The sequence below is a fragment of the Manis pentadactyla genome, chromosome 1, assembly GCF_030020395.1.
Source record: "Manis pentadactyla isolate mManPen7 chromosome 1, mManPen7.hap1, whole genome shotgun sequence".
In the NCBI taxonomy this organism is placed as follows: domain Eukaryota; kingdom Metazoa; phylum Chordata; class Mammalia; order Pholidota; family Manidae; genus Manis; species Manis pentadactyla.
The window spans coordinates 148,043,994-148,058,197 of NC_080019.1; the positions used below are offsets into that span (position 1 = coordinate 148,043,994).

General features: G+C 35.2%; 1 protein-coding gene across 1 annotated transcript in view; it reads left to right on the plus strand.

Annotated features, from left to right (window-relative positions):
* The first annotated feature begins 2,285 nt into the window (after positions 1 to 2,285).
* CADM2 (cell adhesion molecule 2) overlaps positions 2,286 to 14,204 on the plus strand; it is a 338,329-nt gene continuing 326,410 nt past the window's right edge. Inside the window, exon 1 of the mRNA XM_036898781.2 lies at positions 2,286 to 2,318. The gene's annotated coding sequence lies outside the window, so the exon portion shown is untranslated. The remainder of the gene's footprint in view (positions 2,319 to 14,204) is intronic.

Sequence of the window (14,204 nt, forward strand, 5' to 3'; positions counted from 1 at the left end):
ATCAGTATGACTGCATGTTTCCCAGTTAAGGGCTGGGCAACTTCATCTTTAACATCATTTAGAGTGGAAAAAGCACTCCTTCCTCTGTAGATCTTTATTTTTAAATAGTACTTAAATAAAAATAGAATGTATCACTTCAAAATGTTTAGCGATATTTAGTCATGTGTTTTGTCTAGAAGTCTTCCTTTCAGTAAAGAGCTCTCCTGCAGGATAGTTCTAATGTCCTCATTAAGTTTGCTTCTGCACAAAATAGTGCTTACTCCCAGAAATAAATTAACTAAATTTTCTACTTCTCAATGGGAATAATGTCATTTAAAGCATTTGGAGATTTCTAGTTTCATAGCTATGTGGTCAACCAAAAAGTAAATAGCCAGAGTTTGATGAATCATGTGATTTTGATTTGGCTTTATAGACCTGATGTTTGCAATTTAGCTGGTGATTCAATGCCTTAAATCTCAATAGCAAAAGGCAGTATCATAGTGTATAGATTTTCAAGTCAGACACACCTAGGTTCAAATCCCAAATTTGATTCTTTCCAGCTGTGTCATAGCACATAATTTGATTATTTTAAGTCCCCGTTTCCACATCTGTGAGGCCATAACAAAACTTACTTCTTGAGGTTGTCATTATTAATTGAAAAATGTGTGGATGGTACTTAACCTCAGTCTCTGGCATTGAGTAAGTACTCAGTAAATTCAAGTGACTTGTCCTTGCGATTTATCCAAACATCATGTTTTATTTTATTTATTAAAAAATGTTGCTGTTGGGTAGCTGTGTCTGGGGAGGTCTCTCCCTGTGCACTAGGTGAAACCTTAACCCAGACAGGGGAGAAGTCTTGACTCTGATCAAGAAAGAATTCTCAAATGTGTCAGATGAGTGTACATGAGGAAGGAATTCATTAACAGAGTAGTGAATGGCAGCAACCATGCAGGCAGTAAGTAGAGAGCAAGGAAGAACAGGAGGAAAGAGAAGTTCATTGAACTCCTTCTTGGAATAGGGCAAATCCCTTGTTAACTCCTGAAGCAAGGGCCACCAGGCGTACAGTATCCGCTTGAATCTGCACAATCGGGGAACTAAGTCCCTACCACCCCAGCATTTGGGGGAGCCACAGAGCACTGGATGGAGTGAGATGGTGTTCTGAGAACTTCCAAAAGCAAAGAAAGGAGATTTTAAGGCAGGCTACTAAAGAGCCTGATTGTACAGCTGCAGTCACGTCTGGGTCACCCAAGCCAGAGGAATTTGCAAGCCCAAATCAGCTTAGTAGACCTTCCCATCTTGTCTGAAGTAACACAGAGAGAGAGAAGACCAGTGCTTAAGTCTAGAAAATTGAATGAAATAGCAAAGTAACAAAGACCCTTAGCACCAGAAGAGCACAGAGACAAAACCCTTGAGTTAAGCTGAGCAGTGAGAAGGCTTTATTTAAGGCAAAGTGCACACTGAAAGAAAGGGGAGTGAAGGCAGCCTCAGAGAGGAGGCACACACAGAGCTTAGGATTTGTGTCTTTTAAGGATTTCAAGAATGGGGCAAAGGTGGGGGTAGGCTTGACTTGTGGTCTTATGATGTCTGTCTCTGGTGAGAGACCTTATGTCACCATCCATACTCAGTCCTCTAGATATTCTGTAAGATAAACTTAACACAAGGAATTTATTGATGCTGTTCTTCTCCAAGATAGTGGTTACTCACATGCACTGGGAACATACCATTTAGGACTATTTGCCCTGCCTTAAGATAGGGTAGGTTATTGGCTGATTAGCATAAAGTAAGTTAGGAATATTATCTCCTAAGTCCTTGGTTTTTAAAATGGTATCTAAGCCTTACAATGGAGTCCCTCCTGTTCTTACTATACTATCAATATCTCAGCATAAAATAGGCAGGAAAAATTAATCATGATTTTTGTCTCATGTTTCTGCTCTACCTCAGTATATAAACTATATATGTGCATTTCTTTAATTTAATTGTTAACTAAAATTTAAAGTTAAGAAGGACACAGAGAAAGATATATACTCTTGAAAAGGAATTTGGTACCTAAATTGTTTGGAATTTGCACTATGTAGCTCCTATCTATTTTACTCTTTATTATTCAAGGACTTTAATCATATACTAACAAAATGTAATCAGTTGTCATTTGCTTTGTTATAGGTTCTATTCACCTAAACTGTATTGATTGTGTAGTCATAAATGTATCATTTTTTAATACTAATAACATCTATCTTTTTCGTACTATTTAAAGGCTCTGTCTCATATCTAATATGCTTGTTCTCTTCTTCTTGTGCAATCTTTCTTGGAACCAGCTGCTGCTTCAAAGAATAAAGTTAAAGGTGAGCTCATGTCCATTCTGCATGATTCACCAGGATTCATTTTTATTGTCTTCTTAGTCTGCTTAAATAATGGAGCCAATTCTGTTGGTGATAATACTTGTTTAGTGTAGAGATATTACTCATATTTCTATAAATGCATGTGTATATTATTTCAATTGTTGAATTTCTGATATATGTTTGTGTTGGCATGGTTGTTTGGGAATTTGTTTTCTTGTTTTATTTTCCACTTAAAGTGCTTTTGTGCACTAACATTTTGCCTGGTGACTTTTGTTTCTTTGATAAAAGTGAAATGGAAAAATTACAACATTAAATAAAGCCAATGGGAAAGTCTCAAAATTGAACATACCTTCATAGAATTATGTGAAAAGAAAATTTTATCCTATAAAAATGAATATTATAGACTACATTTCTATTTATGATTTTATTCCATTTCCTAGTTGCATTGTTTATATTGGCTAGAATCCTGAAAACATATTTTTGTGAGAGAGGATCTGTTTGTCTAATGCCAGAATGTCTCCCTGAAAGGTAAAAAGAAAAGAAAAATTTTTGACTTAATATGTCAAAGCCTTTATGGTTTTGAAAAAATTTCAAATATATGTGTGATAGAGTGTCATAGGTTTATAGTTTGTGTATCGATTTCATACTCTCAAGGACAACCTATAGATTTAATTATTTTTCTTAGCAAAAACATTTTTATACTTTCATTTATTCTTATGCAGCAAAAAATGCAATTACCTTATTGGTCATGTATCTGTTGTCTTCAGTTTCCTCATCTACAGAGTAGATAACAATAAAACAAAAGGTTTATGGGAGGGTTGAGCTAGGGAAAATATGTAAAACAATTAGTAGAATTCCTGCTGCTACTAGTATTTCAAACAATGCTAGCTTTCTTTTACTTTTCTCAAACCTACCTCTTCTTTGTAGAGAATTTTCTGATACTTCATTGTTTAATACTGCCCTTCCTAATATCTTCTAATATCTGTGTGTACTCAGGAGAAATGACCAGGTTATGTCCTTTTTTCTCCACTTCTCTTATTGGAATCCACCACAGGACCACCCTTCTCTATTATCCCTTTCCCTATTTTCCCTTTCCCTCCAGCTCTGCCTTCCCCAGGTTCACAGCTAGTTTTAAAAATATGACATAAATTAATCTTTGAAGTGTTAACTACTCGCTATTTATAAGGCTAATCATTTAGTGTGCAACTACTATTTTCCTATTAACATATTTGTTTTATAAAACATTAAAATATAGAAGACAAGATGGCAAATTTGTTACCCTTTGTTTTATCCTTCACACCTGACTTAGTTTCCTGTTTCAAGAAGTATGCTAGAAGAATCAGCCAGTCCTTGCCACAGTAATGTTCAGTCTGGTTGTAAACAAAAGAAATGCATTCACAGAACAACTAAGAAATTACTTGATAATGAATACATATGTAAGTGTAATATACTTATATAATAAAAGGCTAAGAAGTTCAGTTTTAGGAATGAGGAATGAAGAACAATGAATAATGATTAACTGTGGGATATGGAACTTGAGTGTAAAGGGAGTTAGGGAGAGAGAAATACATATTGAGGTTGGAACCCTTGTTCTCAGAGACTGCTTTATGCGGGAAGTGGGACTTGAGCTGATTCTTGAAGGATGGTTATGCTGTACATAGAGAAAAGTACTTACAAAACAGAATTTGAAAGCATAAATGAAGATATGGAAGAAGGAATTAATATAGTCTGTTTCAGTATAGTGAGGATACCTTTTGAGTGAAGCCCTCTGTTTTTGTGAGAGTGGAGGAAAATAAATTTTTGATGCAATAGACAGTGTAGTGATCGTGAGTCATTATTGCACTTGATTGCATAAAACCTCTCATGATAATAACATCAGTGTTCATTTGATAATTCTTAAAAACAGTGTTTGATAATTCAAATTATAATATAAAGGTTACAAGGTATTAAGTATAGGGAAACAATTTTCCACTGAGGATGAGATTACAGACATAAATTATATTAGAGGTGTTCGCCTAGTCATGTCAGAACTCAGGCTGGCCAGGATTTTGTGATACAAACATATTTCTGTACCCAATTTATCAGTTTATATCTCTATCCCTACTGTTCCACACCAATCCATTCTGTTTGAATCTCTTTCTCCACTTGTACATAATCCTGTAGGGGCTTTGGGATGTACTTTACCCTATACTTATATTTTTGTATCTGCAAGTTATTATAGAGGCAAGAAATGCCACTTTCTAAAATGAACTGTGCCTCAACTATAAATTGAAATTTTATGTCTAATGATTGTTTGAGACAGATATATATTATGCAGAGATATAAGAGAAGATTGCTCAGTGCTTTGATTGTCCAATTTCTATGTCAAGGCAAATGGTCTTCAAACAGGAGAAACAAAATGTAGGTAAGTGGAAAATAAAACCCAAGGTAGTTTAAGAGCAGGTGGTTCCTTTAAAATAGTTCACTTCTCCTGGCCCAAACAAAGTACATCCTAGGGAGCCAAAGGAACTTTGGGGGAGGATCACTTTTATCCTTATGCAATCATCCAAATGGGGAGAGCTTCTGGAATATTAGAAAGAGGAATGTGTCTTGGTATTTTCTTTTAAGGAGAAAGGATTACATTCCAGAAACCATAGACAGGTAAATTTTACATTAATTTCCCAATAAAAGTTTTAAACAGACACAGAAAAATTTGTGGGTGCTTAGATTAAAACAGAGTTCACTATGAGTTAGTTAGCAGTTATTAGTAATGGCAAAGAAAATTACCCTAATTTTCTTTTTTTTTTATACAAGTCATAAGTGTCTGAGGGTAATAGTCTTGATTTTATTGTAGAGATAAAAGCTTTTGCATGGATCCCTTTTCAAATCACTCATTTCTCAAAGCTTGCCTGGAATAGTGTCTAACTTCTCTCCTGTTTCAATTCTTAACACTCTACAATCTATCCTGCATTCATGTATCACAGTGAATTCATATATCAGCACTCTACAATCTAACTTACATTAATATATCAGTAACATCATCAATGCTTTGCCTCTTACAGAGAAAAAAAAGCTTCCTTAGAATATTCCTAAAATGTCTTTGTATAAAATGATTTCATTTCACTCGATTATAAACTTACTGATTAAGTGTATCTTAATGATTAATATTGTTCCTGAACATTGCAAAATTTCTAAATAGTTTTAATCCAATAAAATTACTTTTAATCTTCAATCTGATTTTTAGGTCTTATTTTTTATTCAAAATTTGGCAACTATTTTGGGGTTATAACATTTTATGCCATTTCTATCTATTACTTTCAATCATATAATCATTATTCAATGCTCAAATAAACATTAACATAGTATTTCTGACTTTGCATAAGAATTAAAAGATAATGCAGGGCACTCGGTAGTCTAAACTGAGATATATAGGTGGTTTGGAGAAGAATCAGCATTTTAATTTACTAGATTTAAGTAATAGTCACACACACATAATATTATTAAATGGCTTATTTAGGTGTGAATATAAAATGTCTGCTATTCAACCAAAATATGACATTTAGTACTCCAGGCTTCTTATCATATTACACCTTTTGAGGGTAAAGTGAAAGGCACAAATTGAGCGAGTCCTTCAAATTAGTCTTAGAGTTACCTTGTGATTCCTTTATTTAAATTTGTATTGTGTAGTATATATTATATAAAAACATTTTGTATTCAGACAAGTCAAATCCTGGTTTTTCAACTTACCTGATTTGAGCACCCAGGCAATTTGATTTTCACCTAACATTTAGTTGTTGTGGCAATTATATTAGATAATATATAAAAAGAGATCAACCTAGGAAATGGTAGGTAGTAAATAGTAAATTTACCTTTTATTATTGTTATCATTATTACTATTATATAAATGACACTTGTGGTAAAAAAAAGTAGTCAAATGCAAGTACAAAAACTAAAACTTTTCTGAGTTTCTGCTGTATTTCATCTTCATGATAGAATTTCATATTCATGATAGAATATATGATATGTGAATGATCCACTAGGTATGTATATATTTTTTCTTCACATTTAATATCAAACTCCAAAGTATATAAATGATGTAATTAAACAATTTCAACACAGTGTCAAAAGAAAGGGAAAATTAAGAAAATTGTTACAGTGAGTTTATCTATAATACTTAAAATATAAAAATTACTTGCTTTTATTATCAGTAAAGAAATTGAGGAATAAGGCTCTATATAATATATTTTAAAAACATCACAATTCTTTTTATTGAAGCTATGTTTCAATTTTAACTTTGAAAGTGTAAGAAATTATTCAAACTCTTGCAAAACAGCTACAAAATCTTCATCAAAACTAACTCCAAAAACAATTATTGAAACTTATGTTTATTTATTCCATAAAAACCAATATAAGGAAATATGTTGAAAATGTTAGAAATACACTGTCACCCCCTTATCCAAGGTTTTACTTTCCATGGTTTCAGTTACTCTTGATCAACAGTGTCCAAGTGATACTCATTTTGACCTATGGTGAGAAGGTTAGTAATAGATTAGCACTACCTCACAATGCCTATATCATTCACCTTACTTCTTCTCATCACATGGGGCATTTTATCATTTCACATCATCACAAGAAGGGTGAATAATGTACAATGAGATATTTTGAGAGAGAGAGAGAGACCACATTTACATAACTTTTGTTACAGTATATTTTTATAACTGTTTATATTAATAGTTACTGCTGTTAGTCTCTCACTGTGCCTAATTTATAAATTAAACTGTATCACAAATATGTATAGCAAAAATATAGTGTAATAAGGTTCAATAATATCTGTGGTTTCAGGCATCCACTGGGTATCCTGAAGGTATCCTACATGAAGAATGGGGGCTGTGTGTGAGGGAATTTAAAAGCATGTGTGTTACTGTAACACATTCACTGAGGGCTCCAGCTGGAAGGCCTTGAGGTGGTACCTTTTAGAAGATGATTTTCTTAATCTACCTTTTGGTTTGTCTCACTTCTCTAGGGAAATTGCCCAAGACATTGCTATACATAATAGTTTTTAAAGATATAACTTATTACTGCAGCCTTTTCCTAACTTAAAAGAAGTGGATAATAGTAATTATAACAGCTAATATTTCTTGAATGTTTACTATAGCCAGCCATCATTACAGTAAATATTTTATGTTTTCTAATTTAATCCTCACAAACTCTTTGTGGTAGGTACTGTTATTTTGTCATTTTAAAAAATGAGGAATATGAAGCAAAGAATAAGAAATTTGTTCAAATGGACAAAATGAGTAAGAGGCAAGGCAACAATCTCAAATCAGTGACACTGACTCCTGAGTTCAAGTTTTTAATCTATTAAAGCATCTAAAAAGACCAAATTAATCAATATTACAATTTACCTAAATCATTTTTATTTATTTAAATGCATTTACCTAGATCCTAACCACCCAGGTAGGACTGGAGCTGGGAATGGGGATAAACTAGAATGATTGTTGTTGTCGGGCACTGGACCTATCTAGTTGGGTATATTAATGAGGAAGATATTCTCCCAGTAGACCTGTTGATTCTCATTCTATTTTTATTCTTTTCCTTCCAGATCCCTCATTCATTCACCTCTGTTAACCTCATTTATACCACCTTGGGGAATTGAGGAGGAAATTAGTTTCTCAATAAGATGAGCAATATTCTAGAGAAGCTTTAAGCATAACTAATGTGAAACACAGAACTCAGAATACAGTTAACAGAATTAAAAAGTCTGTTCATGAAAATTTCATTGTACAAAATATAGATAGTTTTACTTGTTTTTAATAGCACCTTCATTTGACATGGTTTCTGGTTTTTATTTCTCTCTGTATGGGGGTTTTAACATAGTTTTCTATGGAGCATCTCATTACTCACTGTTGTGTAACTGTCCTCTTCATGTTACACAGTACAAACCACTGTGGGTTAGGATGGGAGGACCTCTCTAGATACTCCATTTGCAAATCTGAAAGAATTAACTTTTTTCACTTGATTTAATAGAGTTTCATTTTCTTCTTTCTCTCCTTTCTTCTTGAATTGCAACTACAGTTTTGAGCTTCCTATGGACCTGTGGATACACATAACTCATTTGTCATCACAACATTGCCACCAATTCTAATTGCTTTGTAGAACAATTAGAAATTAGTTTAAGCATTGCTACTTGGAGTTTATATCCTCATTTTCTTCATAAATAAATCTTTATGACACTTTTATTCTATCTAAACACATCTCATCCAAAAGGCAGAATCTTTTGAGACCCAATTCACTCAGTTGGTTCATGTCATCCTATTATGTTAATAAAATCTGTATTTGCTTATTCTGTGGTTACTGTGTGGGGGATTAAAAAGTCTGTAATTAAAATCCCCACGTTTGTGGCTTCTTACATGTCTCTAAACAGAGAATGTCTATAATAAGGAGAAATACAGTGATCAACGTATAACAGTTAGTTCAGCTCTCAGGGGATATTCAAATCAAGTGATATAAGACCAACAGCTAAATAACACTAAATATAAATTCAACTTTGTATTCCAATGCATTTCAGGTGGACTGACATTATATGTCTTTAGTTGAAAAAAATACTTTGTCTTCACATTATTATATAAACTATCACTAGCAAAGTGTACTGTTAAAGGCTTCAGAGAAAGCTGTTAGTATACCAGGGCTTTAGTATCTGTTCTACTTATTTTCTCTTCATATTGATAAAAAAAGGAATAAAAATATCAGTACTACTTACCTCCTTGAGTTACAATAATCAAGAAAATATCTTAAAGCACTTTAGAGACAACTCACTGATATCCAAATATAAATAGTTATTAATTAAGTAAGGCACAATCATGGACCGAGGAGCTTGCTGTTCAATAATGAATAAAATGTGGCTCTTGTTCTGAGCTGATGTCAATGATCTCAGTATATGGAAAGACCTTGTTATAATATCCCTTCTATTTGTTTTCTTACTAAACATACATGGACAGGGAGTAAACAAATATTTTCCTTAACCTGATGAATTTTTATTACATGTTTGTGCTGTGCTAAGATGTAATGGGGAAAAAAATACATATATATTCCTTATTTTTGATTGGATGGAGTTTTCACTCATTTATTCATTGTTCCTTTCAATTATTTATTCATTGTTCTTTCATCCAACATTGCCAAGGATGATTGCAAATATAACAGTGAAAAAAATATAGTAAGCTATACACTGTAATTTCTTACAATGTGATAGGCATTATTTAAAAAATTAAAGCAGGAGAGTCAGGAATGCCTGGGCAAAGCAGAGAAGGGAGGTGATTCTAATTCTGAACTGGAAGATCAGAAGAGGGGGACATTTGATGAGAGAATCGGTGCTGTGGAGCCAAGCCATAGTGAGCTGGGAAAAGCATTCTAACAGGAATTAGCAAGAGCAATGGCTTAAGGCAGTAAGGAACCTAGCTGATTCAAGGGACATTCAACAACCCTGTGTGGTTAGAAAAGCATAAGTCCAGAAGAGCAAATAAGACAGAAGATCACAGAGGGAATGAAGGCCCAAGTCATGTAAGGGTTTTTGTTTTGCTCCAAGTGTGATGAAAAGCTACTGAAAGTTTAGGTAGAAAATAAACACGTGCTGAGTTAGTTTTAACAAGATCAGTTTGGATGCTTTGGTGAAAAAAGACTGCAATGAGAACTATTAGGACACTTTTCTGAGAAACCAGGGGACAGGTGATAGTAGCAGGACTACAGTCATATCACTGGAGGTGACAAGAGTGCTCTTTTGGAGTTATAACTCATTGAATTTGCTGATGGGATGTGGGGCATGATATAAAGGATGAGGTGTACGATGCTTTCAAACATGGTAAAATAATGGGATTTCAATTTTGTGAGTATGTGAAGCTGGAGATACCTACTAAGCATCAAGTGAAGATAAAAGGTAGAAATTAGCTATTATGAATATTAAATTCAAGAGAAAGTTCTACACTAAAGATTAAAGATATGGAAATCATTATCTATGAGTAGTATATAGAGCTATGAGATTGTATGAGTTCATCTAACACATGAGTACAGTAAGAGAAGAAAACAAAAAACAAAAAACAAAACTTTAGGATTGAGGCCTTAGGTACTAAAACCTGAAAGAAATCACACATATGTTGAGATACAAGCAAGAGAATCACAGAAGGAAAAAAAATAAATGAAGAAAGTTTTTTCAAAAAAGAAATGGTCAGCTGAGTTAACTGTTCTTGATTGATGAGAACTGAGAATTTACCACTGGATTTAACAATGTGGAATCAGTGGGGACTTGGTAATTGACACTTAGTATAAAATATAGAGATTACATTAAAGATGGTGGCGTGAGAGGAGAGACAGAGGCTTCCTCCTGAAACTGGATACAATTAGAAAATTTAATTGGCGCAACTAATCCTCAGAGAGCAACTGGAAAGAGGACGCATCAGACTGCACACACCTGGAGAAAAGAGCAGACCTCAGAGAACAGGGTGACGTACCAGAGCGGTGGCTCCACGGGACCCAAGCCCCTCCACCACCCCAGCTCACCGGCGGGAGGAAGACAAATGGAGCAGGGAGGGAGTGGAAGGCTTGGGACTGCTGAATACCTGGCTCCAGAGATCTGCTCTGGGAGCACAAACCTACATTTCATGGTGCTTTCATGAGACTCGCATGACTACCAGGTTGGAAAGTTAATACAGGCAGAGTTCCTGGGGAGACAGGGATTCCGGCTGCTTGTGGAAAGCAGGGATCCATATCTGGCTGCTCTGGGACAAAAACTTATACCTATGTGACTGGCCCACTGGCTCAGGCAGTGGAGACAGGCACAGCAGCCAGGAGGTGGGGAACAGCTCTTTCCTACCCCCAGTACTGCTCCCCTGCGATCCCTGACATTGCTTCAAAGGGTTAGCAGCTCCAGAATAGAGCTTCTGGACACTAGAGGGCGCCATATACAAACATGAAACGCCAAACGAACCTTGTCCAGAGTAAAATTGTTAATACAACTCCGGAAAAAGATTTAAATGATATGGACCTCATGACTCTTCCTGAAAGGGAGTTCAAAATAAAAATCAGCAACATCCTAATGGAGGTATGGAAAGACATCCAAGAACTCAGGAATGAATTAAGGTCAGATATCCAATCGTTAAAGAACATGATGAAAGGTATTAAAAGCAGGTTTGATACGGTGGAGGAGACAATAAATGAACTAGAAACTAGAGAAGAGGAATACAAAGAAGCTGAGGCACAGAGAGAAAAAAGGATCTCTAAAAATGAAAGAATATTGAGAGAACTGTGTGACCAATCCAAGCGGAACAATATTCGTATTATAGGAATACCAGAAGAAGGAGAGAGAGAAAAAGGGATAGAAAGTGTCTTTGAGGAGGTAGTTGCTGAAAACTTCTACAATCTGGGGAAGGAGATAGTCTCTCAGGCCATGGAGATCCACAGATCCCCCTATACAAGGGACCCAAGGAAGACAACACCAAGACACATAGTAATTAAAATGGGTAAGATCAAGGATAAGGACAGACTGTTAAAAGCAGCCAGAGGCAGAAATAAGATCACATACAAAGGAAAGCCCATCAGACTAACAACAGACTTCTCAGCAGAAACCTTACAGGCAAGAAGGGAGTGGCATGATGTATTTAATGCCATGAAGCCGAAGGGCCTGGAACCAAGATTACTTTATCTGGCGAGAATATCATTTAAATTTGAAGGACGGATTAAACAATTTCCAGATAAGCAAAAGCTGAGAGAGTTTACATCCCACAAACCATCTCTGCAGTCTATTTTGGAGGGACTGCTATAGATGGAAGTGTTCCTAGGGTTGGATAGCTGTCACCAGAGGTAGTAAAATCATGGTAGGGAGGGTGGAGTGGCTGATTGTGAGGAAAATGAAAAATTAAATTGACTATCCCCAGAGCCAATCAAGGGACAGAGAAAAACTATAGAATCTGATACCTAATGTATAAAGAACAAAGGAGGAAGAAAAAGGAGGAGAAATAGAAAAGAACCTTTAGATTGTATTTGTAACAGCATACTAAGTGAGTTAAGTTAGACTCTTAGATAGTAAAGAAAGTAACCTTGAACCTTTGGTAACCACGAATCTAAAGCCTGAAATGGCAAGAAGTACATACCTATTGATAATCACCCTAAATGTAAATGGACTGAATGCACCAATCAAAGGACATGAAGTCACTGAATGGATAAAAAACAAGACCCATCTATATGCTGCTTACAAGATACTCACCTCAAACCCAAAGACATGCACAGACTAAAAGTCAAGGGATGGAAAAAGATATTTCATGCAAATAGGGAGAAAAAAGCAGGAGTTGCAGTACTAGTATCAGACAAAATAGACTTCAAAACAAAGAAAGTAACAAGAGATAAAGAAGGACACTACATAATGATAAAGGGCTCAGTCCAACAAGAGGATATAACCACTCTAAATATATATGCACCCAACACAGGAGCACCAGCATATGTGTAACAAATACTAATAGAACTAAAGGAGGACATAGACTGTAATGCATTCATTTTAGGAGACTTCAACACACCATTCACTCCAAAGGACAGATCCACCAGACAGAAAATAAGTAAGGACACAGAGGCACTGAACAACACACTAGAACAGATGGACCTAATAGACATCTATAGAACTCTACACCCAAAAGCAACAGGATACACATTCTTCTCAAGTGCACATGGAACATTCTCCAGAATAGACCACATACTTGGCCACAAAAAGAGCCTCAGTAAATTCAAAAAGATTGAAATCCCACCAACCAACTTTTCAGACCACAAAGGTATAAAACTAGAAATAAATTGTACCAAGAAAGCAAAAAGGCTCACAAACACATGGAGGCTAAACAACACACTTCTAAATAGTCAATGGATCAATGACCAAATTAAAATGGAGATTCAGCAACATATGGAAATATATAACAGCAACAACACAACGCCCCAACTTCTGTGGGACGCAGCAAAAGCAGTCTTAAGAGGAAAGTATACAGCAATCCAGGCATATTTAAAGAAGGAAGAACAAACCCAAATGAATAGTCTAATGTCACAGTTATCAAAATTGGAAAAAGAAGAACAAATGAGGCCTAAAGTCAGCTGAAGGAGGACATAATAAAGATCAGAGAAGAAATAAACAAAATCAAGAAGAATAAAACAATAGAAAAAATCAATGAAACCAATAGCTGGTTCTTTCAGAAAATAAACAAAATAGATAAGACTCTAGCCAGACTTATTAAGAGAAAAAGAGAATCAACACACATCAACAGAATCAGAAATGAGAAAGGAAACATCACGATGGACCCAACAGAAATACAAAGAATTATTAGAGACTACTATGGAAACCTATATGCTATGAAGCTGGAAAACCTAGAAGAAATGGACAACTTCCTAGAAAAATACAACCTTCCAAGAGTGACCGAGGAAGAAACACAAAATCTAAACAAACCAATTACCAGTAAAGAAATTGAAGTGGTAATCAAAAAACTACCCACGAACAAAACCCCTTAAAGAGGACACTAACAAATGGAAACTCATCCCACGCTCTTGGCTAGGAAGAATTAATATCGTCAAAATGGCCATCCTGCCCAAAGCAATATACAGATTTGATGCAATCCCTATCAAATTACCAACAACATTTTTCAATGAACTGGAACAAATAGTTCAAAAATTCATATGGAAACACCAAAGACCCCAAATACCCAAAGCAATCCTGAGAAAGAAGAATAAAGTGGCGGTGATCTCACTCCCCAACTTCAAGCTCTACTACAAAGCCATAGTAATCAAGACAATTTGGTCCTGGCACAAGAACAGAGCCACAGACCAGTGGAACAGATTAGAGACTCCAGACATTAATCCAAACATATATGGTCAATTAATATTCGATAAAGG